This window comes from Neophocaena asiaeorientalis, unplaced genomic scaffold, assembly GCF_003031525.2.
Source record: "Neophocaena asiaeorientalis asiaeorientalis breed wild unplaced genomic scaffold, Neophocaena_asiaeorientalis_V1.1 scaffold129, whole genome shotgun sequence".
NCBI lineage: Eukaryota > Metazoa > Chordata > Mammalia > Artiodactyla > Phocoenidae > Neophocaena > Neophocaena asiaeorientalis.
The window spans coordinates 2763749-2790492 of record NW_020172446.1 but is presented as its reverse complement, the minus strand read 5'-3'; the positions used below and the strand labels follow the sequence as shown (position 1 = coordinate 2790492).

At 42.9% G+C, this 26744-nt stretch overlaps 1 long non-coding RNA gene across 1 annotated transcript in view; it reads left to right on the top strand.

Moving 5' to 3' along the window:
* LOC112394466 (uncharacterized) overlaps nt 1–26531 on the top strand; it is a 31539-nt gene extending 5008 nt beyond the window's left edge. Inside the window, exons 2-3 of the long non-coding RNA XR_003002147.1 lie at nt 22669–22743; nt 26445–26531. This is a non-coding gene — a long non-coding RNA (uncharacterized LOC112394466). The remainder of the gene's footprint in view (nt 1–22668; nt 22744–26444) is intronic.
* Nucleotides 26532–26744: the final 213 nt, after the last annotated feature.

Sequence of the window (26744 nt, the reverse complement as noted above, 5' to 3'; positions counted from 1 at the left end):
AATGGATTTGAATGCAAGATCTTCCAACTGATACCTTTACTTGCTAACATATGGGTCATCGTTTCTTTTAGGCTGAGGAATTTCTGACTGATTTCCAACCCTCCTCCATATCGTTTCTTTTTAAGTTCTTTTTTAATCTTCCATATTGTTTTACTTTCTGAATTTGTTTTCTCCTTTCTATGAAATGAATTTTCTTGTTAAAATGAAAATGTTTCATTTTCTCTACTTGGTTTTAGGCTCCTTGAGGGCCACGACTTTTCTTTATCTTGGAGTCATTTTTAGGATTTTGCACATAATTGATATTCAATAGATGTTTGTTGAATGGAATTGAATTGACTCTTTCATCTAACTTCCCACTAGGGTATTTGAGGTAAATTGAGAAAGCAGGTGTTCCTATTACTGTCTTTACAAAAATCAAAAGAAATCAAATTCGAAAGTTTGCTAGTAGGAGAGTTCAAAGATTAAGGCAATTGTGATTGAAGCCAATAAAAAAAAAATTGTGTGATTTTGCTTATTATTCTTACCTGGAAAAATAAGTGTATTGAAGAAATAATCTCCGATGTATAGTTAGGAGTCTTCAAGACTAGCATTTAAACTAATTTCTCAGAGGCATAGAATCATTTTCAGATTCATAGCTGGAAGGGACCTTAGAGATCATACAGTGTAACCTTATTTTACAGGTGATGAAACTGATATTTGACTCTACAAATGAGTTTCTCATATTCATACAACTAGTTAGTAAAAGAATGAAGATGGGGCACAGTTCTGCTCATGAGGGGCCTGGCACTTTTCACATTGCACTGTAGTTCTTTTACCATACTGTGGTTATTTGTATACATGTCATCTCCCCTCAAAGTGTCATTAGTTAGTAGAAGACAGAAGCCGTGTCTTTTTCATCTTGCTATTTATGGAAGATAAAAGGTATAATGCTTGGCAAATATGGCTGCCAAATGGTAGGTGCTCAATTAACTCCCTTTGAATTGATTAAATTCTTACCTGATGAAATGTGTTTCTTCTTGGCCTCATGTTCATGAGAAGCCACTTTTTATTTATTCATTAAATATTTATTGATTACCTACTATGTACCAAGTACAATGCTAGTATCAAAATGAGAGTTAAAATGAAGATCTCCTTTCAGCTCTGAGTCTATATTAAAATCGTACTGTGGGGTATTAAATATCTCAGTTAGAAAGGAAAGGCAGTGAATTCTCAGCTGATCTACTTCCTTTTTATAGACTTGTTTGCATTTCATAGAATTTTAGTGCTAAAGAGAACTTAAGGTTACCTAAGATCACATTTTCAGTAAATGACAAATTTGAGGACCAGAATGAGTGTCATCTCCCTCAAAATCCAGTATTCTTTCCATTACAAAGAAGTCCTTCCTTTCTTTTGCATTTTTGGAACAACATATGCGTTAGTTAAACTTATGAGTGTTAATAAAATGGAGATTCATATTTCTTTTCGATTAGGTATCAAGTGCCTGAAGGGGGTTATGGAGAGAAAACAGGACAACTGATTCTTAACCAGAAAACAGAAAATGTCTTAATCATCTGCTTCAAATGATAGGATACTAGAGCCGGAAGTTTCCTTAGGGACCAACTGAGCAAGCCCTGTTAGTTCCAGATGAAGATGCTGAGGCTCAGCTTCACCAAAGTCACATGGTAGGTTTCTACCAGAGGCAGGGCTAGAATACAGGTCCCTGGACTCCTCATCCATGAGGCCAGTGTTTCCCAAACTTCAGTCATTTGAAAACTACCTTTTCAATTTGTCCAAATCCACATATCATTTATGTTAGTATTAATATTTTTATTTGAATCAAGTTTATTTGTTTTGTTTTGGTTTTTTTGCCCATGCCTTGCCACTTGTGGGATCTTAGTTCCCCAACCCAGGATTGAACCCGGGCCCTCAGTAGTGAGAGCGCAGAGTCCTAACCTCTGGACCGCCAGGGAATTCCCTATTTTTAAAATTAAAAATTTTCTAATATGTAATGTATTTTAAAACTTCCGGGCTTCCGTGGTGGTGCAGTGGTTAAGAAACCACCTGCCAATGCAGGGGACATGGGTTCGAGCCCTGGTGGAAGATCCCACATGCCGCAGAGCAACTAAGCCCGTGTGCTACAACTACTAAGCCTGTGCTCTAGAGCACACGAGCCACAACTACTGAACCTGTGCGCCTAGAGCCCGTGCTCCACAACAAGAGAAGCTACCGCAATAAGGAGCCTGCCCACTGCAACGAAGAGTAGCCCCTGCTTCCCACAACTAGAGAAAGCCCACATGCAGCAACGAAGACCCAACACAGCCCAAAATAAATAAATTTATTTTTTAAAAAACTTCCATTTACTCTTAAGAAAAAAGGTTGCCATTATCATAAATGGGAAACCAGTGTTATTTGCTATAACTAGAAGACAAACATAAAAATTAAAACTTTGGAAATATTTCTAAATTCTCCTTAATTCCTCCTCTTGCTGAAGGCATGGCTCCCAAGGTTTACTCTCTTTTTAAAGAGAGAAACAAGTATTAGAGACTCCAAATGAGAATTACTTCTTGATGTAATTAAAGACAATTGAAAGGGAGTCACTTTCTCTCTACATATTTTTTGTCATTTTATGCGGCAGCCAAAAACTGTTTTGTATACCACCAGCAATTCAAACTCCACAATTTGGGAAACATTACCCTGACCTATAATAGCATGTATTGAAAATGCATTTTGACCCTGTACTCTCATCCTTGGGTAACACTGTATTTTATAAACATTAATTGGTTCTTATCTAACCCGTGTCTTAAAGGCATAGATTGTATTTCTTCATCCCACAGAGGAATGAACTGAGTTCCAGAGAGGGTTGGAGAATTACCCCAGCACAGTGATAAGTTTGAGCCAGGGGCAAACAAGCCAGGTTTAAATTCCTGATAAAGATTTGGCCACCTTCCTTCCCTTGATGTGACCTGGGAATCTAAGAGTTGTGCAATCCTTGTGGCTTGCTCCACCTGTCAAGCAAAGGGCTGAGGAGGCTGGGGCAAAGACTGACTTTTAACTCAGTTTGGCCCTTGCCAGGTTAGCTCATTTAATCCTGCAGCAAATGTATCCCATTTCACAAAAGGAGAAACATTTCCAAAGAGGCTAAGTAGCTTTCCTCAATTCTCACACTCCTAAGAGGCAGAGCCAGACTGTGAACTCCCCTTCCAACTTCTTAAGCTCATGTGCTTCACTGACACCATGAAATTATACATTTGGAGACCTGGGTTCTAGTTTGATTTTGCCACCGTTCAAAAAATCAAAGGATCCTGAGCCATTACTATCTCTGCCTGCTTTGCCCAGTCATGGGTTTCCTTAGTTTTCTCATCGCCTCACAAAGGGACACAAGTGGATTCGCGTTGTAGGCCCCTCGTTCCGTCTCTCTTCCCTGCATAAGTACCATTCGGCCCTTATTTTATTTTGCATCGTACTGTGACATGATTAGAGCAATGGCAAAGTTCGAGAAATTGGTTTAAAAAATTGAAGTTCCCAAATTAGACATGCTGAGAGAATTTATAAATCGACTTGGCTAGCTCCTAAATCTTACCAGGAAGGCCTTTGGTGAGGGGGTGGGGAGGTGAGCGGAGGCTGAGGGGGACCTGCTTGGAGGGAGACCATTAACGGGGAGATTGAAAGGGCCTAAAGTGAGGGGAGGGGGAGGAATCTTAATAAGCAGGAATTCAGAGGGACTTGGGATGAGGAGCAAAGCGAGGTGGGGATAGAGAGAGGGATGGTGGGGAGTGGGGGGACAGGAGATGATGTGGGAGGAGAGACAGAGACAGTTTTCTCCTTTCTTCAGCTCCTTAGCCTGACTGCTCTGCCTGCAGCAGCCCCTGTATATATCTTAGGGTCTTTTCCCATTCCTTGAGCTGGCAGTACCCTCAGCCAAGTAGAAGATATAGACCTATTGCTCCTTTTTGCTCCCTTTGGGCAGCAGGTCCTCCAGCAGCCTGATGCCTTGGAGAATATCATCTTCTTTTCACATTTCAGCAGGTCATTCATAAACACTTCCTCCTTCAACTTCCATGGACGTCCCACCCTACAGTTCTCACACTGCCTCAGCCATGGTGCTGCCATCTCCATGGTCCATTGTATCATATATTTTAATGCATAAGTTTTGTAAAGTATCTGGGGAACACCTTCAAATGGGGAAATAAGTGTTCTGTCTTCCAATTTTATTTATTGAAATATAGCCAAAGGTTAATGGACCCATATCACATGAGGAGCTAGCAAGTGACATATCCTTCTTCTAAATGGCTTGTCTGATAACATCACTAATTTTGGATAATTCATTTACCATTTCACCCCCAACACAGCCCATTACACACACACACACACACACACACAAATTCTAATCATTTTCTTTGTCAATAAATGTAAGGATTGTGGGTAGTAAATGATGTTTCAGAAGTTGGGACCCCCTCTGATATCAATGCTTTAAAATATTTTTAAATTAGTCATTATCACTGGAGAGATTCCAATTTTATTGATAGGCAATTTGAAAGCACAAAGAAATTATTTTCAGAGTCGCAGAGCAGGGAATAGTGAAAGTCCTTGAGTCAATGAATAAGCCAACAGACAAAATCTCTCATTGTTTGCCAAGCTCTTGATTTCTTCTCTTGGAAAAAGTGATTTCAAACCAAGAGTGATTTCAAACAAACATCTCTCAAAGGGAATAAAAACTTGAGAAGGAATTTAGAGTGTAGGTAGTCTCATAAAAGAGCTTGTCTTCAGGCCCAGACAATTCCCATCTCAGGAAAGAATCTGCAAATGTGACCATGACGCCAGGGTAGAAACTCTTTGATGAGAAGTCAGGAAGAACAGACATTAACCGAATTTGTAACTAGTGGAGGATTTTTACCAGAGGGGTTGATCACAGAATGAAACTGACCTAGAGAAAGGTCTCTAGGAGGGATCCCTTGAACAGTCATCAATCAGAAGGAACCACAGTCTGGAAAGTACATCATTTGGATCTAGAGTGGTGCCAGAGTTCAGTGGAAAAAGTCCAGAACTTGAAGTCTGGAATTTGGGTCTCTCTTGCTGACAATTCACATGACTTAGGGCATGCAGCCTGCTGTTCCACTCTTAGAAATGCCTGCTGAGTAAAAGAGAAAGTATGTGTGAAATGCTTTATGTCTCTAGAAGGAAAAACTATGTATAAAGGCAGGATAGTAATGTAATACTTTTCATTCAGCTCTCAGGCTTCATTGGACTCATTAGAAATTTATGTAGCTGGAATTACCAAATGATGTAAGGAATAAGCTCTGAACGATGGAGAAGCAGGCAGTTCTAAAATGGATACAAGTGAATGAGTTAGATAAAACCTAACTATTTTATTGCTTTGAAATAGGACTAGTGAAGCTGCTGAATATACAATTTGTTTTTCTTCTGCCAGAGTAGAACCATTTTCCATGAACTTTTCTTTATGTCTTTCTTGTTGTTTTCCTCCCAACCTTATCTTTTTTCTCTTTAAAAAAAACCTCTCATGCATTTACTCCTTTGGGGGAGGGCATTGTTAAGGGGTTAACTACCCCTTAACTTTTTTCACCAATGCCTTGACTTAAATTAGTCCTGATATTCCCAAATTATGTTTCTATATGTGAACTTGGGTGGAAAATAATAAATGCTAAGGGAAAGGTCAAATTGAGGATGTGGAAGAATTGGCAAGAAGTTGAAATCCAAGGGCTTGAGTCATGAAAAGGAAATAAATGAGGCTAAAACATAATTAAGCTGTGAGAGGAATTAAAGTTTTTTCTTAAGTGAAAATTATTGTTTATGGCTGTCACTATACCAGTCCCAGAACTCAAGGCTCCTCAAGTCCATGAAACATGGCTCTGAAAGGAGCTGCTTCAATGTATTATCTTGTTTCAATAACTTCTTAAATTTTCATTCATTTAGCTCACAAGATACAGATAAGAGAAGGCAGAGAGCTGTGGAGGAGAGACACTTGTTGCCAAGATTTTCTTTTTGTAGCAAATGAGTCTTAAAAGAAGGAAGAGCTCATCCTCTTATCCCTTGAAATCTTACTATTTCATATTCCTCCCCAAACTTGACCTTCCTTTCAACTTGTATTGGAACCTCTCCAGAACTAAATTCTACTGTCCAATTCAAACGATAACCTTTCCTATTTCCTTTCTTCTTCGTCTTCTTCTTCTTTTTTTTTTTTTTTTAATAATTTATTTGGCTGTGCCGGGTCTTGGTTGTGGCACGCAGGATCTTTGTTGCCATGTGTGGGATCTTTAGTTGCGGCATGTGAACTCTTAGTTGTGGCACGCAGGATCTATTTCCCTAACCAGGGATTGAACCCAGTTTCCCTGCGTTGGGAGCACAGAGGCTTAACCACTGGACCACCAGGGAAGTCCACTATTTCCTTTCTGTTTGCCTGCCCTATTACAAATAGGTGGCACAGAACTTGGCTTTTTATTAAAAATTTCTTGTAACAATGCTTATTTTTATCAAAATATTCCATTCAGCTAGTTTAGGGAGTCAAATGATGCTTAAAAAGTCTTCTACCAAAAGCAGCATCTCCGGATGCCCTTATCATCACTTCCTGCCACCCAGAGGCAACTGGTCAACTGGTTAAATTGTTCTCTTCTGATGTCTACCTCCATATTTCTAAGAACAATGTGTATATTATCTCTTTTTATTTTGTCCCAGAGCAATTTTTATAAGTTAGGCAATTGTGAAAAGCTGAAAGATGTGAACAAACTGTTTATTTGATCAAGTTTATTGTTCTTCAAATTCAGGCATTGAGTTTAATTCGTCTTCAAAGTACAAAACGTACATAACCAACCTGCAGTGCGCTATTCTGAATGATAAAGTGTTTGGAAGTGCAAACCCAAGGAAGATAATGCATTTACCCAACTATCATAGAGCCAATGAAATACAGTCAGCCGGGATCCAGCTGAAGCCTCGGAACCCACAGGAGCAGAAGGAGCAGAATGCACTATTGTGTGATGTGTGTGTGTGGTGTGTGTGGTGTGTATGGTGTGTGTGTGGTGTGTGTGTGGTGTGTGGTGTGTAGTGTGTGTATGTGTGGTGTGTGTGTGCGGTGTGTGTGGTGTGCGTGTGTGCGGTGTGTGTGGTGTGTGTGTGGTGTGCGTGTGTGGTGTGTGTGTGTGCGGTGTGGTGTGTGTGGTGTGTGTGTGGTGTGTGTGAGGGGTGTGTGTGGGGGTGTGTGGGGTGTGTGTGTGTGTGTGCTGTGGCGTGTGTGTGGCGTGTGTGGTGTGTGTGTGGTGTGTGTGTTTGTGTGGTGTGTGTGGTGTGTAGTGTGTGTATGTGTGTGGTGTGTGTGTGTGCGGTGTGTGCTGTGTGTGTGGTGTGTGTGTGTGCGTGTGTGGTGTGTGTGTGGTGTGTGTGGCGTGTGTGGTGTGTGTGTGGTGTGTGGTTGTGTGCATGTGTGGTGTGTGTGGTGTGTGTGTGTGTGGGATGTGGTGTGTGTGTGGTATGTGGTGTGTGTGTGGTGTGTGTGGCGTGTGTGGTGTGTGTGTGGTGTGTGGTTGTGTGCATGTGTGGTGTGTGTGGTGTGTGTGTGTGTGGGATGTGGTGTGTGTGTGGTATGTGGTGTGTGTGTGGTGTGTGTGGCGTGTGTGGTGTGTGTGTGGTGTGTGGTTGTGTGCATGTGTGGTGTGTGTGGTGTGTGTGTGTGTGGGATGTGGTGTGTGTGTGGTATGTGGTGTGTGTGTGGTGTGTGTGGCGTGTGTGGTGTGTGTGTGGTGTGTGGTTGTGTGCATGTGTGGTGTGTGTGGTGTGTGTGTGTGTGGGATGTGGTGTGTGTGTGGTATGTGGTGTGTGTGTGGTGTGTGTGGCGTGTGTGGTGTGTGTGTGGTGTGTGGTTGTGTGCATGTGTGGTGTGTGTGGTGTGTGTGTGTGTGGGATGTGGTGTGTGTGTGGTATGTGGTGTGTGTGTGGTGTGTGTGGCGTGTGTGGTGTGTGTGTGTTTGTGTGGTGTGTGGTGTGTGTGTGGGTGGTGTGTGGGTGGTGTGTGGGTGGTGTGTGTGTGGTGTGTGTGTGGTGTGTGGTTGTGTGCATGTGTGGTGTGTGTGGTGTGTGTGTGTGGTGTGGTGTGTGTGTGTGTTTGTGTGGTGTGTGTGTGGTGTGTGTGTGGGTGGTGTGTGTGGGTGGTGTGTGGGTGGTGTGTGTGTGGTGTGTGTGTGTGGTATGTGGTGTGGTGTGTGTGTGGTGTGCTGTGTGTGGTGTGTGTGTGTGTTTGTGTGTGTGTGTGTATCATGTAAATCATATCTAATCTTACGCAATTGTGGGGCCTCTTTAAGCAGTCTCTGTAAAGCTGTTGTGATCACACCTAATCCTGGAGCTTGAAGACTTCAGCAAAGACAGCCTGGAAGGGAAGATAGATATAAAGTAGGGAAAAGCAAGTACAACCTGGAACCTACAAGCATGAGCTAAAACCCCAGGAGGACAGACTGAAACCATGTCACTTCTCACTGCCTCTAACCTTGATGGTATAGATAGCCTGTGGGAGAAGCTGTCCGCTTCATTATATATCTAACCCAGGAGCTGAAAAAGCTGGAGAATGATTAAGGGGAAGGTGGAGCAGTTGTAGGTCCAGCCACTGTCCCATGCCATCAAGATAAGCCAGCAGATAAGCAATAATGTTAGCTACAAAGTGGTTGCTTCTTGGGACTTCCCTTGTGGTACAGTGGTTAGGAATCCACCTGCCAATGCAGGGGACACAGGTTCGAGCCCTGGTCTGGGAAGATCCCACATGCTGTGGAGCAACTAAGCCCATGTGCCACAACTACTGAAGCCCGTGCTCCGCAATAAGAGAAGCCACTACAATGAGAAGTCTGTGCACCGCAACGAAGAGTTGCCCCCGCTCACCACAACTAGAGAAAGCCTGCATGCAGGAACGAAGACCCAACACAGCCAAAAATAAATAAATACATAAATAAAATTTATAAAGAAAAAAAGTGGTTGCTTCTTTGCTTCCAAACCCCAGATCTGTGTAAAAATGTCTCTTGTAGTTCACCCTAGCCAGAAACATACAGGGAGGGAATTTTGAGTAATTATTATTATCATAATAAATAAATAGTTCAGGATTCAAGTATGCATCCTGCCCCCTTACCAAGAGAACAATGGAAAAGTCATCTAACAATCCTGGGACCATGTGTACTTTGGGAAAAATGACTTGCAAGAGGAAAAAAGGAATAGTGGTATTTCATTCCTGGAAATTACCTAGAAGTCCATCATCAGGGATATTTGCCCTGCTCCTTTTCTACTGCCCAAATTAAGATAACTGCTGGATAAACCGAGGTTTCTAAAATTGTATTCCCTAAATTTTTAATAAAAGATAGCAGAGCTAGGCTTTTACTTCAGAGCCTTTTCATTTTCAATCACCACTTTATTTAAAAGAAAACAAACAAAAGGCCTCCAAATGAATCATCTCTAGTAATCTGATTTATTTTCTTACCTCTTGGCATTTAGGTGAATTGTGGTTTTACTTTTTTTTAAAGTAGGTAGGCTTAAGTTTCTCTGTTATCACAGTGGAATTTAAGAATTGCTGTTTACACTGTTTAACAAGCAAGAACAATGCATACTGTTCAGTAGAGGGTAGGTGAAGCTGGATACGTATTAAATTTTGAGTATTGGGCTTCCCTGGTGGCGCAATGGTTAAGAGTCCGCCTGCCGATGCAGGGGACACGGGTTCGTGCCCCAGTCCGGGAAGATCCCACATGCCGCGGAGCGGCTGGGCCCGTGAGCCATGGCCGCTGAGCCTGCACGTCTGGAGCCTGTGCTCCACAACGGGAGAGGCCACAACAGTGAGAGGCCCGCATATCGCAAAAAAAAAAGAAAAAAATTTTGAGTATTAAGAAAAGTGCTACGGTGGAGCCAAGAAGTTAATGTTTTTAGATGAACAAACTGTTTCCATTTATTATAACTCTCTCTCTCTCTCTCTCTTTTTTTTTTTTTTTTCCCAGGGAAAGTCTTATAAAAGGAAGGACTATACCTAAATTTTAAATTTTAATTATAAATTAAGTTTAGGTCTCCCTTTTTTCTCCTAAGCTATTCATAGTGAAGTTCATCATTCTTTCCACTGTACGACATGGAATATAAGCAACAGAACAGAAAAAGCCCCCCCAAACAAAAACCATTGTATCTGTTTCTCCCAGCTTTCTCCATGTCAACAAAAGTTAGGAAACAAAAGATAGTCATAAAAATCTCCACTACAGGAAAACTCGTCCAAAATAAATTATGTCTTTTTTAATAAGTTTATTTATGTTTTATTTATTTATTATTTTTGGCTGTGTTGGGTCTTCGTTGCTGTGCGCAGGCTTTTTCTAGTTGCGGGCGAGCAGGGGCTGCTCTTCTTTGCGGTGCGTGGGCTTCTCATTGCAGTGGCTTCTCTTGTTGCGGAGCACGGGCTCTAGGTGGCGGGCTTTCAGTAGTTGTGGCTCGCAGGCTTCAGTAGTTGTGACTCGCGGGCTCTGGAGTGCAGGCTCAGTAGTTGTGGCGCAAGGGCTTAGTTGTTCCGCAGCATATGGGATCTTCCCGGACCAGGGCTTGAACCTGTGTCCCCTGCATTGGCAGGCGGATTCTTAACCACTGAGCCACCAGGGAAGCCCCATAAATTATGTCTTTATAAAAATGAACTTAGTAGACTAAATTGATCATATCAAACACAAAAAGCAAGCAAAATTGTAAACCATATAAAGGAAATCAATCTAACATAAAATGGCATTCAACCAGTCCAATACTTTGTATAAAAATTGGATAACTTGAAGAATTATAGTGATTGTGTCACAAAGGTAGAGGTAAGATGTTTAAATTACAGGAAGTTTTAAAAATAATTTTTAAGTGTTTCTGCTTCGGACAAATAGGAGTTATCAAACCCCTTTCACAGACTTCTTTTCTCTGGATCCTAAGGTATGCCCCATTTTTCTTGCCTTCCTGGTTTTTGTGGGGTTCTGGCAGAGCTCAGCCTCATGGCTCAGTTTCAGTGAGCTCATCTTACTGTGTTATGGGTATTGCCTCAGTCATTCTGCAGACCTCACATCTCTGAGAGTGTTTCTACTTTTTACAATGAATACCATAGGGCATTCGTCTTTGGTTGGGGGGGGCGGTGGGGTCGTGGTGGTGGAGATTTCCTCCACCATTTCTTTACTATATGGGTTTTCTATATTCAGCAAGATTGTCATAAGAACCAATGTCTTCATTTATCCACGTACTGTACACGTTATGGAGTATGAGGCCCATTACCTGCAAAGATTTCTATAGACGCATAGATTTGATGAGCTCACCTTCCAAAGGCACTGTATGTGCCCCTATTTGTTAAAAGTGGTTGAAAATTAGAAGTGTTTCTGTGATTGTTTTTTTATTTCGCAATGCCTCAAAGAGTGCATATGAGTTTTTAAAAGCCAATTTTTAAAAATAAATTTATTTTATTTATTTATTTTTGGCTGTGTTGGGTCTTCGCTGCTGCATGTGGGCTTTTCTCTAGTTGCGGCGAGCGGGAGCTACTCTTTGTTGCAGTGCGCGGGCTTCTCACTGCAGTGGCTTCTCTTGTTGCAGATCATGGGCTCTAGGTGCGTGGGCTTCAGTAGTTGTGGCACACGGGCTCAGTAGTGTGGCACACGGGCTTAGTTGCTCTGCGGCATGTGGGACCTTCCCGGGCCTGGGCTTGAACCCGTTTCCCCTGCGTTGGCAGGCGGATTCGTAACCACTGCGCCACCAGGGAAGCCCTAAAAGCCAAATTTAATAAGCAAATTGGTTGTATTATTAAATAGCAAAGGATGCTATAATTTTACTGTGAACTATAAAACATCCACCAATAAAATTTCTGAATATCCCAGAAATATTTACATATAATCTTACAAATATCCTACAGAAGCTTAGCACGTCTCTCCAGGACACCCAGGCTCTCAAAGATCAGAGCAGTTGCAGGTGGGGTCTCAGCAGCAAGATGTCAAGGTCACCTAGGGGATTAACACCCAGAGCTGGACTCCTAGGCTAGCTGGCCTGCCCTGCTTTGTTCAGGCAATAAAAGCCAAAATGATAGTCTCATTTAGTTGGGCTTCAGGGGAGGGAGGGAGAGTAGGGAAGCACTCAGGGAAAACCTACAAATTCTACCATAGCCAGAATTTCCATTTATCCCTACTTGGAAAAAAAAAAAAAAAGACAAAAGAGTAGCAAACACTTTCTCCATATGTTTCTCCATGGGTTCATTGTGCTCACTAAAACCAACTCTGTTTGCAATTCTGATCCAGGATGCAGTGAATCAGCAAATTGTTTTCTTTTTAATTTGTGGTATTACTCAGTTGCTTTGACATAAGCAGTGACATAACACTGACCATATTTCACCGTGATACAAGCAACATCTTTCTCTGCTCTGAAGCTTTAGACTTCCTGAGCTGACTTTTCTAATGCAAGATGTACTTCTCAAGGGGAATATGCTGTGTAATCATGTTTAAATATTTTCACTGGCACCTTTAAAATCTGGTGCTGTCTTTGAGGCCTTTGTGGATGAAGCCTTGGAAAACCAAGACAACACCACTGTGGTTCTCACTCACTAGTATTCCCTTGTTATGATGAACAAAAGTTTCAATGTATAGAGCAAGGCATAGATACAAAGGTGAGCAAATTTGGGTGTCAATATTAAGTAAATTATTTAGGTAGTTGTAAAACGAGACCCTCTTTTTCTCCTCCATATTGCATTATTTTCAAAGCATCTGAATTCCCAAGCTAAGAAACTATTGGCTAGAGATTGCCTCTGTTGCCACAGTCTTCCCAGTAAATACTGGTGAGAGCTAGGAACAAAATTAAAGCTTTCTTGTATGTTCTCTGCTGCCCTGGCATAACATTAAATGGGTATGGATGGTCTTTCAACACTAGCCCACACTGAAGCAAAAAGTAACCCTGAGCTAACCCCTTCTACTACTAGCTAACCCCATCCACTGCCTCAAAAAGTTACTAAAGAATATAACAAAAGAAACAAAAGGATGAAGATACTAACAGGAGTCACAACACCCTCTCCCCTGCAAGTTTAACAGTCCAACCTCCTCAACCAACCGCCAAGTTGGCTGTTATTTTGCAAAGTAGTCTGTGTTAGACCAACAGGTAATCCCTCTGTAGTTATTTCTGATTTAGGAAATAAGCATTTGTGTTTATTTTGTGGCCATAGTGAATCCTCAAGCTGTAGCCTCAGAGGTTAAAGCCAGATAGAGCTGAAAGAAATGCTTTTAAAAGCTGTCCTTCAGGAGGCGGCCCTAGATCAGCTACCTTTTGTAGGACAGCTTCTCCATGACCTCAATGAGAGTATCAGAAATCTTCTTAGTGCAATGTGATCTCTTCTGTGTGCAGTTGGCCCTTTGCTTTGTGGTTTGAGCTTCAGCAGAATTCCATGTGGCTGATGGTAAAGCAGAGAAGAATCCCAGGAGGGCCAAGAAAAGGTGGATTCCTGTTGCCAAAAGCTGCCTAGCAGTTTCCAGTCCATTATGTTCATCAACATCTGAAAATCCCTGACAGCCAGCCATGGATATGTGGGAATGGCTGCTGCCCAGTCAACCAGGAATCCCTCAGCACAGAAGCTCTTGAAGGGGCAAAAAGCATATCAAAACACTTAAGTGGAAACTTAGGAGACTTAGGACTCTCGTTAAGGCCACAATGGCCAATGGTGGTATAATTTGACACAAACCTCTAACTAGGCAGAAGAACAACAGGAAAACTGCCTGAAAGAGACCTGGATTCCCTGTTACCTCATGCTCAAGATGGCAACTTGGCTCACATGTCTGGTACCTGGGCTGGCATGGCTGGAGCAGCTAGGCTCTGGGCAACGTGGCTGTCTCTCTCCACATGGCTAGCTCGGGTTTGCTCACAACATAGCTGTTTCAGGAGAGTTGGATTTCTTACATGGTGGCGGACTTGCCCCAGAGCAAGCATCTCAAGAGAAGTGCGCAGCTCCTTATGACCTGTCCTTGAAAATCCCAGAACTTCACTTCTGCCAAATTCTATTGTTTAAGAAGTCATGAAGACCAGCCCAGATTTAAGGGGAGAGGAATTCAAGAATGCCTCTTGAGGGGAGAGGAGCATGTGAGGTGGGAGGTATTGTGTAGCCATCTTTGAAGAACACCATCTTCTGCATCTCAGGACTCCAAATTTTCTAACAACTGTCTAGTATTAGTAAGTCTAGTGCACTGTCCCTAAATTTTGCTCTTGGTAATTCTATTTGGACAAGTTGGAAATTTATTAAGCTTTTCAACTAGCCAAACTTCTGAATTTGAGTTTTAACCATATTTAAGTGTTACTATGATTTCAGAGAGGCTATTGATTCTGAAGTAGTGGAGTTTGATTGAGTTGACTTAAAAAACAACACTATTTGGATCTTAACTGTGATATAGACATTATAGTAATAGATCATTGGTGTTCTACTGATTATTTCTATTCTTTTTTCTTTTTTTTTTTAATGGCTGCACTGGGTCTTCATTTCTGTGCACTGGCTTTCTCTAGTTGTGTCGAGCGGGGGCTACTCTTCGTTGCAGTGTGTGGGCTTCTCATTGAGGTGGCTTCTCTTGTTGCGGAGCACAGGCTCTAGGTGCATGGGCTTTGGTAGTTGTGGCACACGGCCTCAGTAGTTGTGGCTCGCGGGCTTAGTTGCTCCACGGCAAGTGGGATCTTCCCAGAGCAGGGATCAAACCCGGGTCCCCTGCATTGGCAGGTGGATTCTCAACCACTGCGCCACCAGGGAAGTCCAACTATTTCTATTCTTGGGGACAAATTCAATGTATGCCATCATTAAAACTTAAAAAAAGAAATGAGGACAAGGTAAGTACAGATAAAGCAGCACCCAGAAAATCTTCTAAGAATAATTAGAGACAACTTCACTGAGACCCAATAAGACTCAATACGCTCAACATCCATTGTTGAACTTGGAAGGATGAGCCCAAGAGAAATCTAAGTTATTAGAGCCAATCTCCTTCTTGTCATCTTTTAGGATCCACTCAGCAGAATGGGACTTGCATCTAGAAATAAGCACAGTCACCAGTACAGAACAAAGACCAGGAGTAGGAGTGGATGGGTGGGGAGGAGCACTGAACCTTCTCTACATGAGCACAAATAGAGAAGGGTCAGTCTGGAGGGCAGTCATCAAATTATCAGGGTCGGGCTTCCCTGGTGGCGCAGTGGTTGAGAGTCCACCTGCCAATGCAGGGGACACGGGTTCGTGCCCCTGGTCCGGGAGGATCCCACATGCCACGGAGTGGCTGGACCCGTGAGCCATGACTGCTGAGCCTGCGTGTCCGGAGCCTGTGCTCCGCAACGGGAGAGGCCACAGCAGTGAGAGGCCCGCGTACTGCAAAAAATAATAGTAATAAAATATTATCAGGATCTCCCAGGAGACAGGTAATGCAAAACAATAGACCCCCTGGCTGGGACATAACAGGATGTCCATGAAAGCAGGCAACAAACCAGTTAGACACTAAGGGGTCCCCAGACAGCAAGAACGCCACAAAGGCCCGAGATTCAGGAGTAGGGGTGGTGGTGCTTGTATTCCCGAGAGAGTAAACACATGAAAGCAAAGGACACAGTTCTTTGAAACAAAACAGAATCAATACCAGTTCTGTTCTCTTCTGCCTGAGGTTATGACTAGTCCTGGGAGCAGAGGCAGAGCTGAGGTGAAGATCAGCTGGTTAGTTGTGGGAGTCCTCCGAAGCCTGTTTAAGGGGAGGAACTAAGTTTATTTGGTCAGAAATGAACACACTGACTCTCAAAGTTGAGTGTGTCTCAGAATAGCCTAATTGGGTTGTTAAAAGTCACCCTTTGAACTCCACTCCCAAAGACTGTGGGTCAATATATTGGGGTGCAGTTCAGGAATCTGCATTTTTATAACCACCCCAAGTGATTCTGCTGGCCCACATTCTGAGAATGATGGAAGTACAATCCTTTCCACTTGACCACAGGCTCAAGGATCACAAGGACAGCTGAGTTAAGGTTTTAGCCCACAAATAGAACAGTTAGAATTTGAGAGGACTTAAGAGGACCTTCAACATAACCGAGCTTAGTGAATAATTCGTCAGAAATGATCCTATTTCAGAAGTTTTGCTTTTAAACAACTGCAGCAGAGCTGTAACTTCCACATCAGAGGTTTGAAATGTAGCTAGGAACATTTTGCATCATTAAAAAATGTCAAGCATTTGAGAAGTTTCCCGGCCTGATTTTAAAAGCTGCACGTTTGAAAATAAAGATACTTTTTCCCCTTAAAGTAAAAATAACCCTTGTTGATTGTAGAAACTTTAAAATTTAGTTAAGCAAAAATAATATTTTTAAAGACCCATAATCCCACCACCCGGAGATAACCACAATTAACCCCTTTGTATGTATCTTTCCAGCCTTTGCCTAGACAAGTACACTCATATATGGACTTGTTTTTCCTCCCCTTTGTTTTGATAAATGGGATAGTATTGTACTTTCCTGGGTAGTGGTGGTGGTTTTTAAAGTTTTTGTTTTAGAACCAGGCTCTGAGTTTACTCTCTAGTCCTTCTAGACCCTGTGGCCTTCCGTCTCTACTTCCCTCCGTATCTTGGCTTCTTTCCTCTCTGTCTGTTGATCGGTTGTTACTTTGTGACCAAAACTGGGTGTTCTACAAATTACCGATAGATGGGGCAACATGCAGAAATCTCACAGGCATTGTGCCAAATGATAGAACCCAGGCGCAGAGGAATACGTGCTGTGTGATCCCGTTTGTACAGAGGAGTTGGGAAAGGCCCAACTCATCTGTAGCGGCAGAAAATAGATGAGTGTTTGCCTAGGTATGGTTTGAAGGAGTTGATTACAAAGGGGCATGAGGGAACTTTGAGGGATAATTTAAATATTCTATATCTTGATTACGGTGGTAATTTCATGGGCGTGTACATTTGTCACAACTCTTTGAATTTAAGTTGGGTGTGTTTTACTGTACGTAAATTATGCCTCAACAAAGTTGATTGACCCTACACTAATTTATTATTCAAAATTCTAAGAGAGGGATTCTTACTGGCTCAGTTTGTGTCAGATATCCACTGTGAGTCCTGTCAGCCAAGGGTGGAGGGCCACTGTAAGAGACAGAGATTGGGGTAGATTCCCAGCTCACAACAAGCTTCCCTTCTCCAAGAATAGCCCTGAGACTCAGGAGTGGACCCCAGTGGTCATGCCTGGGCTGTGGGACTCAGTCCACCTGTCACAGCTGGCTGATGCAGGGTGGGCACATGACACAAGTCAGGCTAGTCCTCCCGCAGGAGTTTTCAAATGGGAACTTAGGAGAGAGAACCAGCATCTGGCTGGTGGGGACCTCTTCGGATGTGAGGCCCAGGTGCTGCCAGTAAGCAGGTCTGCTATCTTAGAAAAGAGTCAACATGCAGAGAAGTGCAAGACAGAGCAAAGTACTGGTAGAAAGGATTTCTCTGCAGTCAAGTGGGTGTGGAATAGGAATAATTTCAAACAACAAAACTCTAAACGCACAGAGTCAACCACCCATTAGCTTTCCTCTTCCGGGACTAGAGAAAATTCCAGGGATGAGGCTTGATCTGAGTAGTTTATCAGAACTGCCAGAAGCAGGTATAAGAGGTATAAGCAGGTATAAAAGGGGAACCTCCACAGCCAGAGGAGCAAATGTAGGCATGTGATCTAAGCAACCAGTGGGAGATCAGACATAGGAGGGAGTTAAATTGTGCTTTCCATGCCTATTTACTGAGCACCGGCTGTGTCCCCGAAACTGTTCTGGGTGCTGGCAATATAGCAGCGGATGAGCCAGATGAGGGCTCTGCTATCACGAAGCTTTCATTGTACCGGAGGGAGTAAGGCAATAAACAAACAAGAAACAGACACATGGAAATTCTAGATAGTGACACATTCAATGAAAACATAAACACAAGGAGATAATAGAAAGTGGCTTCAGCAGAGAGCTAACCATCTTAGACAGAGGGGTCAAGAAAGGCTTAGCAATAGAGGTAGCATTTGAGTTGACAGAAGAAGGAGCCCCAAGCAGCAGGACCAGTTTCCACAAATGCTCTGAGGAGCTCAAAGGTGTTTGAGAAAGTCCACAGGGGTGGAGTGAAACCAGCGAGGAGAGCAGAAGCAGGTGATGTCTGATGGGGAGGGGCCAGACTACACGGGTGAGGGGTTTGGTTTATGCTAAGGATGACGGGAAGACATTGGAATATTAAGAGAACGTTTCCATTTGTAAAAGTTCCTGCTGGCTATTCTGCTGAACATGGAATGTAGGAGAGCAAAAATGGCAGTGGGGAGAACAGATAAGAGATCACAATAGTAAGTCCTGTCGGACACAAGTAGACAAGTAAAGATTTGGGATATGCATGACATCAGGAGTTGAAAACAGCAACAACAAAAAACAGGTGTTGGGCAAGAGTTTAAAGGTGTAGACCAGTGGTCCCCAACCTTTTTGGCACCAGGGAGCAGTTTCGTGGAAGACAATTTTTCTATGGTCGGAGGGCGAGGGGGGATGGTTCAGGCGGTAATGCTAGCGATGGGGAGTGACGGGGAGCGGCAGAGGAAGCTCCGCTTGCTTACCTACCGCTCACCTCCCGCTGTGCGACCCAGTTCCTAACAGGCCACGGACCGGTACTGGTCCGAGGCCTGGGGGCTTGGGACCCCTGGTGTAGACTATGAACAAAGCAAGGTCATGTGACACGTAAGAGCCAACTTAAAACAGAATGTAGCTCGCCCAGCAGGCTTGGGGTGTCTGAGTCATACTGCTGCCCTCAGTGCCCAGAGGCCCACGTGAGGCTCTGCTGCTAAAGTGGGGGAACCCCTCCACCATTTTTTGTCACATTTCAATGTCACCCAGACATCAGAACAATGAGGTTGGTGCCCTGATGTTTCAGATTTCTTAGGGACAACAGCTCTTTCAGCATCTTTGGAAGCCCCGCTCTCCCTAGTGCTCAGAGGGCAGTGTTGACTCCCCTCCCAAGACCCCCTCTGCTGGCATGGGCAAAGGTCATGCTCCTTCTTCAACAACTCTGTACAAATGGAGCCCCAAGAACAGACTCCTTCAGAGCCCCTACTTGCACTATCCCACCCCCGTGGCCACGTATGTCTAAATAGCCCAGTGGTGGACACAGTTAGGTTCAAGCCAAGACTGCTACAGAAGTATTATTTTAATTCTCCCTAATTAATCTCCTCTAACATGTTCAAATATTAAGACCTTATTAACAAAAATGATATGGATAATCCAAGCTCAAAAGAAGTACTTAACCAGCAATATCCCTAATCTGAGCTTTCTGTTGGACTTTTGAACATTTTCCTCCAATTTTGAAAAACAGACAAACCAAGTAACGGCAAATAAGACACGCTGTTGTAATCTCTAGGCTACACGAGTACTAAACTGAGTGCCCAGACACCCAGATGTCAGTCCTCAGAGGTCAATGTCTTCCCACCACAGTTCACTCTTTTCACTCTTTCCAATTTCTGAGCCAACTCTAATAGATGGATTATAGTTCAATAGCCTCAGCTTACTCAGGTTTAGACTATTAGGAATTAATTCACCTACTCTTCTAGTCAAGGGTCTGTTGGTTGCTAGAATCAAAGACTTATACCTGGAAAAACGAAACATGGGTCAGAGGAAGGGCAGCAACTGAGGCTGCTCTCTCACCTCCTTCTCTTTCTCAGCTGCCCCCCACCCCCTTGCATGTGTGCATATCTCCTCCATTCCTCTCCCACTTTCTTTTCTGGCCAACTTCCTCTGCTTAGTCAGTGTCACCATTGCCTCATACTTTAGGCCTGCACATCGCCTGTTAGGGCCACCCAACCTTAATTCTTTATAACTTGCCAGAACGCCTACCTCCCCGCCCTTAACCAACCTAAACCCTCCAGGGAGGAATCTGATGGCCTAGCTTATATATTCCAGCTAGGCCACAAGTCATGTCACTGACCAGACCATGAATTAGCTGCCTTTGGACCTGAGATGTATCTCTGATTATATGGGTTATAACCAGGGGGCTCAGGATCACACGGTTTATGGCACGATCACTCCAGTGCAACCGGATCTAGGGACAGCAGTCCCCCAGAAGAGAGAGTGCGTGGGCAGACATCCTAAAATGTCTTTTGGTATATCCTCCCCACTCTGGAGCCCAGTGGCCCAGTCATCACGTTGGGTTCCTATGCTGCTACCCGAGTGCCCTTGCTGTCAGTGAAACCCAGGACAAAGTACTCCCATGGGTGTCCCTCCCCAAGCATCTAGCTGATCCGGTGTCACCATCCTCCCCCTCTTCCTCACCTTTGCTCCAATTGTCTCAGTCTGGAGTTAGAGAAGTTCTTCTCACACCCTAATGGGCATACCCATGAACTGGGGATTAAAATGCATATACTCTTATTCAGTCAGTCTGGGGTGGGACCTGAGATTTTGCATTTCGAACAAGCTTCCAGGGAGCACCAATGCTTCTGCTCCCAGGACCTCACTTGAAATAGCAAGGTGTCACAGAACTCAGCCTGTTTCCAGCTCTTTCGTTCTTACTGGGTTTTTTTCTTAATTTGTTGTTTGGAAGGCCCCAGCCTTGGTTCAGTAGGAGAGCATCGCACTGAAAAGGCAAATTATGTGACAGCTAGAACCTGATGGTCAAGAGACTTGAAATAAATCATCTTTTAGGTGTAAGGTGGTAGAAGGAATGATATTTCTTAGAATTCTAGAAGAACTCCTCCTCAAGAGATAAGCTGAGTGCAGAAGATCGCACCATGATCCCTGGGGAAGCTCTGATTAGAGTCACCCCTGACATTTGCAGGCCCTGGGACTAATGCACTCACAGAGGCCCACACACCCTATGCCTAAATGTTAAAAATCATAGATCAGGTGAACATACTGCTAAATAAAATGTGTTCCACTCTCCAGTCTTGACAACTGTATCTTTGAAATGACAATATTCAAAAATACATGTAAAGCTATAGGTTTATATGCCCAAATCAGTAAATTATCAAAGGTTACCAAGAATAACTGTTGGAACTCTTGTCTTGCTGTTCAGTTGATGGGTCAGGGATGTTTGGGAGAGTAATGAAATAAAGCAAGCATACTTTGTAAGTTATTCTATATTTATTTCATGAAGTTTATTTTTTGTACTTTGTACCTTCATTTCAGCAAAGTTATAACAAAATCGTGATAATTAACATTTTTCACATAGTTGTGTTCTGTTGACAGTAATGACCTAAAGGATTAAAAAAATATGTTCTTATTGTATCCAAAGTGTAAAAAATTTGAATACAGTTTATCAAAATATAAATTAAGGGGAATTCCCTGGCAGTCCAATGGTTAGGGCTCTGTGTGCTTCCATTGCAGGGGGCACTGGTTCGATCCCTGGTCAGGGAATTAAGATCTCACATGCTGTGTGGCGTGGCCAAAAATAAAAAATAAAAATAAAATAAATAGATGAAGTATAAAATCAAAATAATTACTTTTCATAAACTTTCACAGCTCTTATTTATTTATTTACTTTTGGCTGCGTTGGGTCTTCGTTGCGGTGTGTGGGCTTCTCATTGCCGTGGCTTCTCTTGTTGCAGAGTGTGGGCTCTAGGCACACGGGCTTCAGTCGTTGTGGCACGTGGGCTCAGTAGTCATGGCATACGGGCTCAGTTGCTCCACGGCATGTGGGACTCTTCCTGGACCAGGGCTCGAACCCATGTCCCGGGCACTGGCAGGTGGATTCTTAACCACTGCGCCACCAGGGAAGTCCCTTATTTTACTTCTAAAATACTTAATGTTAGCTATTAGAATTAAAAGGCAATACAATTATATTTAATAAATATCAAAATTTTAAATGGAAATTACTTACATCAAGCTAAAATGTATATTGGGTTTTGAAAATTTAGTTAAATCTTGTTAACTATTTTTATATTTTAAATGAAGGGGGTCAATAGGTAAAATGAAAAATAATCTATGCATTTACCAAACAGATGGAACTTTTCCAAGTTCAAAATACCAATATGGTGCAAAGCCATCTCCAGGTCGATGTTCTGACTGCAGTGCATCCCATCTAAAAGGTGCCTGCTACTTCTTCCTCTCCTTAGATTATTTTGCTTATTAGAGTCTGGTGTTCCCAGGGGATATAAGTGCTGGTGGGAACAAAAGCAAACAAGATGCCTTTGCAAACATTCCCTGTTCTTTTGACCTTCGAGGGACCTGCTAGGAAATGGAAAGCCTTGCTCGGCTTCCTGAGAAAACTGTAGCAAAAGGAATTTTCAACTGGTTATTATTTTTGGGAACTGTTCAGATTTCTCTAAACCCATTTTTTTCCCCCTAACAGAACAGGAGTAAAGAAATCCAAAGATTATCTTGAAAATAGAGGCAATGCTATCCTGTCTCCCTGTGTGCTATAGCAGTTAGGTTTTGATAGTATATTTATTTGAGTAGGCCCTTTCTCCAGACATGGTCAAAACTCAAAATGTTATGAATATCTGATTTAAACTTAAAGAGCTTTTCTATGAATTAGAGAAAGAAAGAAAGAAATTATTAGTGCTTTTGGATAAGATGGTGACTTTGAAGGCTAACATCTAATTCCATACCACCTTGCAACCCCAGTTCCTGAAAGAAAGGAATAAAACACGAGTAAGAGAGCATCAGTACCAGAGCTAGAAAAGGATATCATTGAAGAATTTCTACTGGATTACAGCAGATAGTCTGCATTGAAGGAAAAACACCTTGACCTTGACTCTTTTTCCCTTCAGGAAGCAGAGTCCTGCAATAATTGGAGATCCTGGATCCCACTGACTCTCCTAATTAGAAGGAACAGAAAATGAAAGGTAAAAATTGGCCCTAAGTCATCACTCCACTTGCAATCTCTTTTACCTTTAAAAAAACAGTTGTGTGTGAGGCCCAAGGTTACAAGTGACTACCTCATAAAGAAGGTGGAGGGAGTGCCTTCCTGAGCTGGTGGCCACAGCAATAGGCTAGATTCTACCTGGGGCCTGGGGCGCCCAGGCTTGTCACACACCCATCAGAGAAAGCTGGCAGAGATGCATCATCAAACACCTAGAATCAAAATCTCTGCCCATCAGTTTATAGCCCTGGAGCCCTTCCTTCTACCCTTAGGCTGAGAATCAAAGAGGCTTTCAAATTAAGCGGAGCCTCAAAGCTGCATCTGGGAGGGGTGGGGAGGTGGGGGGAGAGAGTGATGGGATCCCAAGAGAATCACTTTACTCATTTCAGGGTCTTATAGGACATTTAGATAAATCTCTCCATTTTCAAAGCTCAAAAGGTAGAAAAAAACCAACATGGGAACCATGAAAACCTCTTGTATCGTAAAGGGAAGGGAACATAGCACTCATGAGGAAAACCACGCTGTTGAGTAAGGTGAAGTGTAGCGTGCTGAGGAGGACGGAATATTCCCTTATGCGCTGAATACATAATTTCTCACAGGGACTGAAATGTCTTTGTTCAAGAACATATCTCGCAGAGCATGTCTGGCTTTGAAGAGGAAGCCTTCTAGGCATAGCCAAGATGACTGGTGAACAAGAAGATGGAGAGATAAGAAAAGGAACCTGCATTGGGAGGGGTTGGAGCAGATCAGAAGGGGCATGATGTGGGGAGAGTCTGAGGAGAAGGGCTAGAAGTTCAACAAGTTGAGGGGAAAGTAGGCCCTGAGCAGAGAAGAGAAATCTGGAGTAAAGTTTAGAAGACAACCCCAGTTATGTCCCGATGTTGCAATCTGGAGTATCCTGACCCAGTAAGAAATGGGCATCTCTCTTAGCAAAAGAAAGCTCTAAACTTGTCTCCCCAGAACTGTGTAGTCCAAGATGGTAGCCGCTAACCACACATGGCTATTTACATTTAAATTAAGTAAAATTTAATAAAATTAAAAATTCAATGCCTCAGTCACACCAGCCACATTTCAAGGACTCAATAGTCAGACATGGCTAGTGGCTTCCATATCGATGGCTTAGATATGAAACATTTCCATCATCACAGAAAATTCTGCTGGGATAGCCGTGGTCTAGAAAATCCCTTATGCTCTCCCACCTAATAGAAATTAAAACAAAGGAAGCTAATTCTTTGGGTAACTATGATAGCCAGTGCAGAGATTATAAACATTCCTCTTCCTGGCGGGACACAGGGAAATTCCTTTGCCTTAAACTTTCTGTACTTAGTTGACTTTGGATGTTTAGGGGTTTTTCTTAGAACTTGTTTTAGGAAGGAAGACTAGAATTTTTTTTTTTAATCTTCTATTTGACTAAGTCAGAGAGAATTCTTTGCCAAAATTCTTTGCTACTTCCTTTTCTTTCTTTCTTTTTTTGGACGTGCTGCGTTGTGAGGCATGCAGGATCTTAGTTCCCCTGACCAGGGGTTGTACGCGCACCCGCTGCGGTGGAAGCGCGGAGTCTTGACCACTGGACTGCCAGGGAAGTCCCCAATACTTCCAATTTTTAATCCAGTCTATTGTCTATTTGGAAATCCCAGGAGTTGATTTGATGGAGTTGTTTTCTGGGTCAGCAGGGGTCACAGTATTTTCTCAGGCCTCCTGCCTACTAGTTACTTCTCTAGGATGCCAAGAAGCTTGTTTCTTGTTTATTAGATACTTTATTTAACCTATCAGCTTGACAAAGATCAATAGCACACGTTATATGTTGATGTTGGAATTAAGTACAAATTGTTACAACCATTATAGAGAATGATATGGTAATCTCTATCAAAATTACCAACGCACCTGCCCTTTGACTCAGCAATTCCCCTTCATGAATTTATCCTACAGATATATTCATGAAGCATAAAATGATATATGCCACAGGTTATTCATTGTCATACTGTTTAGAAGCCTGGGAACAACCTAAATGTCTAAAAATAGAGGACTGCTTAAGTAGGTTATACTATCCATATAACAGAATAGGATGAAAAAGCTCTTTATGTAGTAGTTGGGAACAATTTCCAAGATATATTGTTCGGTGAAAAATAACCTGCCATCATTTGCATTCTTTAAAACAAAGGGGTTGGAGTAGGGGAAGGATATGTGTAATTTCTATATGTGTATAGACTGTCTCTGGAAGATGAGGGAAATGAGGGGCTGCTGGGCAAGGGGATGGTGGGAAGGAAACTTTAATGTCCAAATAGACTAAATGTCCTATGGGACCTTTTGAGTGTTGTACTATGTGGACCAATCGCCTGTTAAAAATACACATTTTTAAAAAGAGAAAATTGAGTTTTCCAAAGGGCTCCTTCGCCTTAAATCTTTCTTTCACAGTTTTTGTTAACCGATGAATATGAATTTAGAATTAGAAAAATAGCTTGTGTGTCTGGTAACATGGCAGACTAGCTAACTACTGACTCTCCCACTGAGCAGTCAGTTACCATAATGAAATAGCAACAGTACCATCTGGAAGGTATCTGAAAGTGTCCAGAAAGCTAGAAATCCTCAGGCTAGGAGCAGAGAAGAGCAATGAAGGCAGCTTTGACCCTGAGGGCTTTGCCAGATCTGGTGAACTTGACTGACTCCATGACCTAGCGAGGCTCTGGGGCCTGCAGAATGTGAGGATTTTAGTAACAGAGCCCCTCACAAATAGGGGGTTCCAAATGTCCACACCCTCATGGTAAAGATGAATTAAGAATGCCACCCTGCTCCCAGCAGTCTACACGGAAAATAGCCTGTCTTAAATCTTGGCACTGAGGACAGTGGGGAACTCCTTCCCTAAGCCCATCCCCAAGAAATCTGAGACCCAAGCTGGTTCTCACCCAGGGATGCAGCCTGAACTTTAAAACCCCAAACTGAGGATGTACAGGGGTCTTTGGCAGACAGTGTTCTCCAGTGCCCGACAGAAACAAGCACAGATTCTTTCTGAAAAAATCCACTTTTAGGTTTGGGCTCAAAGAATTTCTCTAGATAAATTAGAAGAAAATTGAGAAAAATCAATAAACACATAAGGAAACAAGGCATCACAAATGGTAGCCTACAGGACACAAATGCAGAATCAGACTTGTAAAAACACCTGATATTGACATTATCAGAGCTGGGACGTTCAAACTGGGACACTTAGAAGTCTGAGTAACAAGCAAGGGCTGTTGAAAATGAATAAAACAGAACTTGTAGAAGTAAAATAGATTTACTTTATGCAGATAAAATCTCCAATGGAAGAGTTTGTCCTCCTCAAAAAACCTATAAAGCATGTGCAATGCCCACCAGAGACCTGTGTGTGGCAAGCATTGTTAATTGCTTACCCAACAGACCTCAGCTTTAATTGGGTATAAGGTGGTGGTAGCTTCAAGGGAGGTTGGCCTCCTCTCAAGCCCCAGGGGCTGAATCCTGATTGGTCAGACTCTAAGCAAATCACAGTTGTCTGCTCCCTTTGCCTGTCATTGATAGGCAAGGGTATGTGAAGTCATTATAGGCATTAAGATGTGAGAGAAAGTCTGCTGGGGACCTTTGGGAAAGTCCTAAAAAAGAGGACTTTGCTCCTAAAGAGAGGTGAATGGCGAGAATTAGACGTTTTCTAATGCTAGGCATTGATACCTGCAGTGTGAAGCACAGAGCTGCAGCAGCCATCTTAGGACCATGAGGGGAGCTGACCTATGATATTGAAGGGGACAGGCCAGTACACTGAAGATGAAATGGCAAGAACTTAAGTCCTTGATGACCCAATTTGACTGGTAAGTTCACCAACTCTGAAGCCACCCGACTTCCAGAATGCTTGTTCTGTGAATATACTTTTCATTATTGTTGAAGCAATTCTGAGTTGAGCTTTCAGTGACTTACATCAGGAAGCTTCCTGACCGACACACCAGGCTCTCACACTGCAACACACACCTAGGGCAGCAG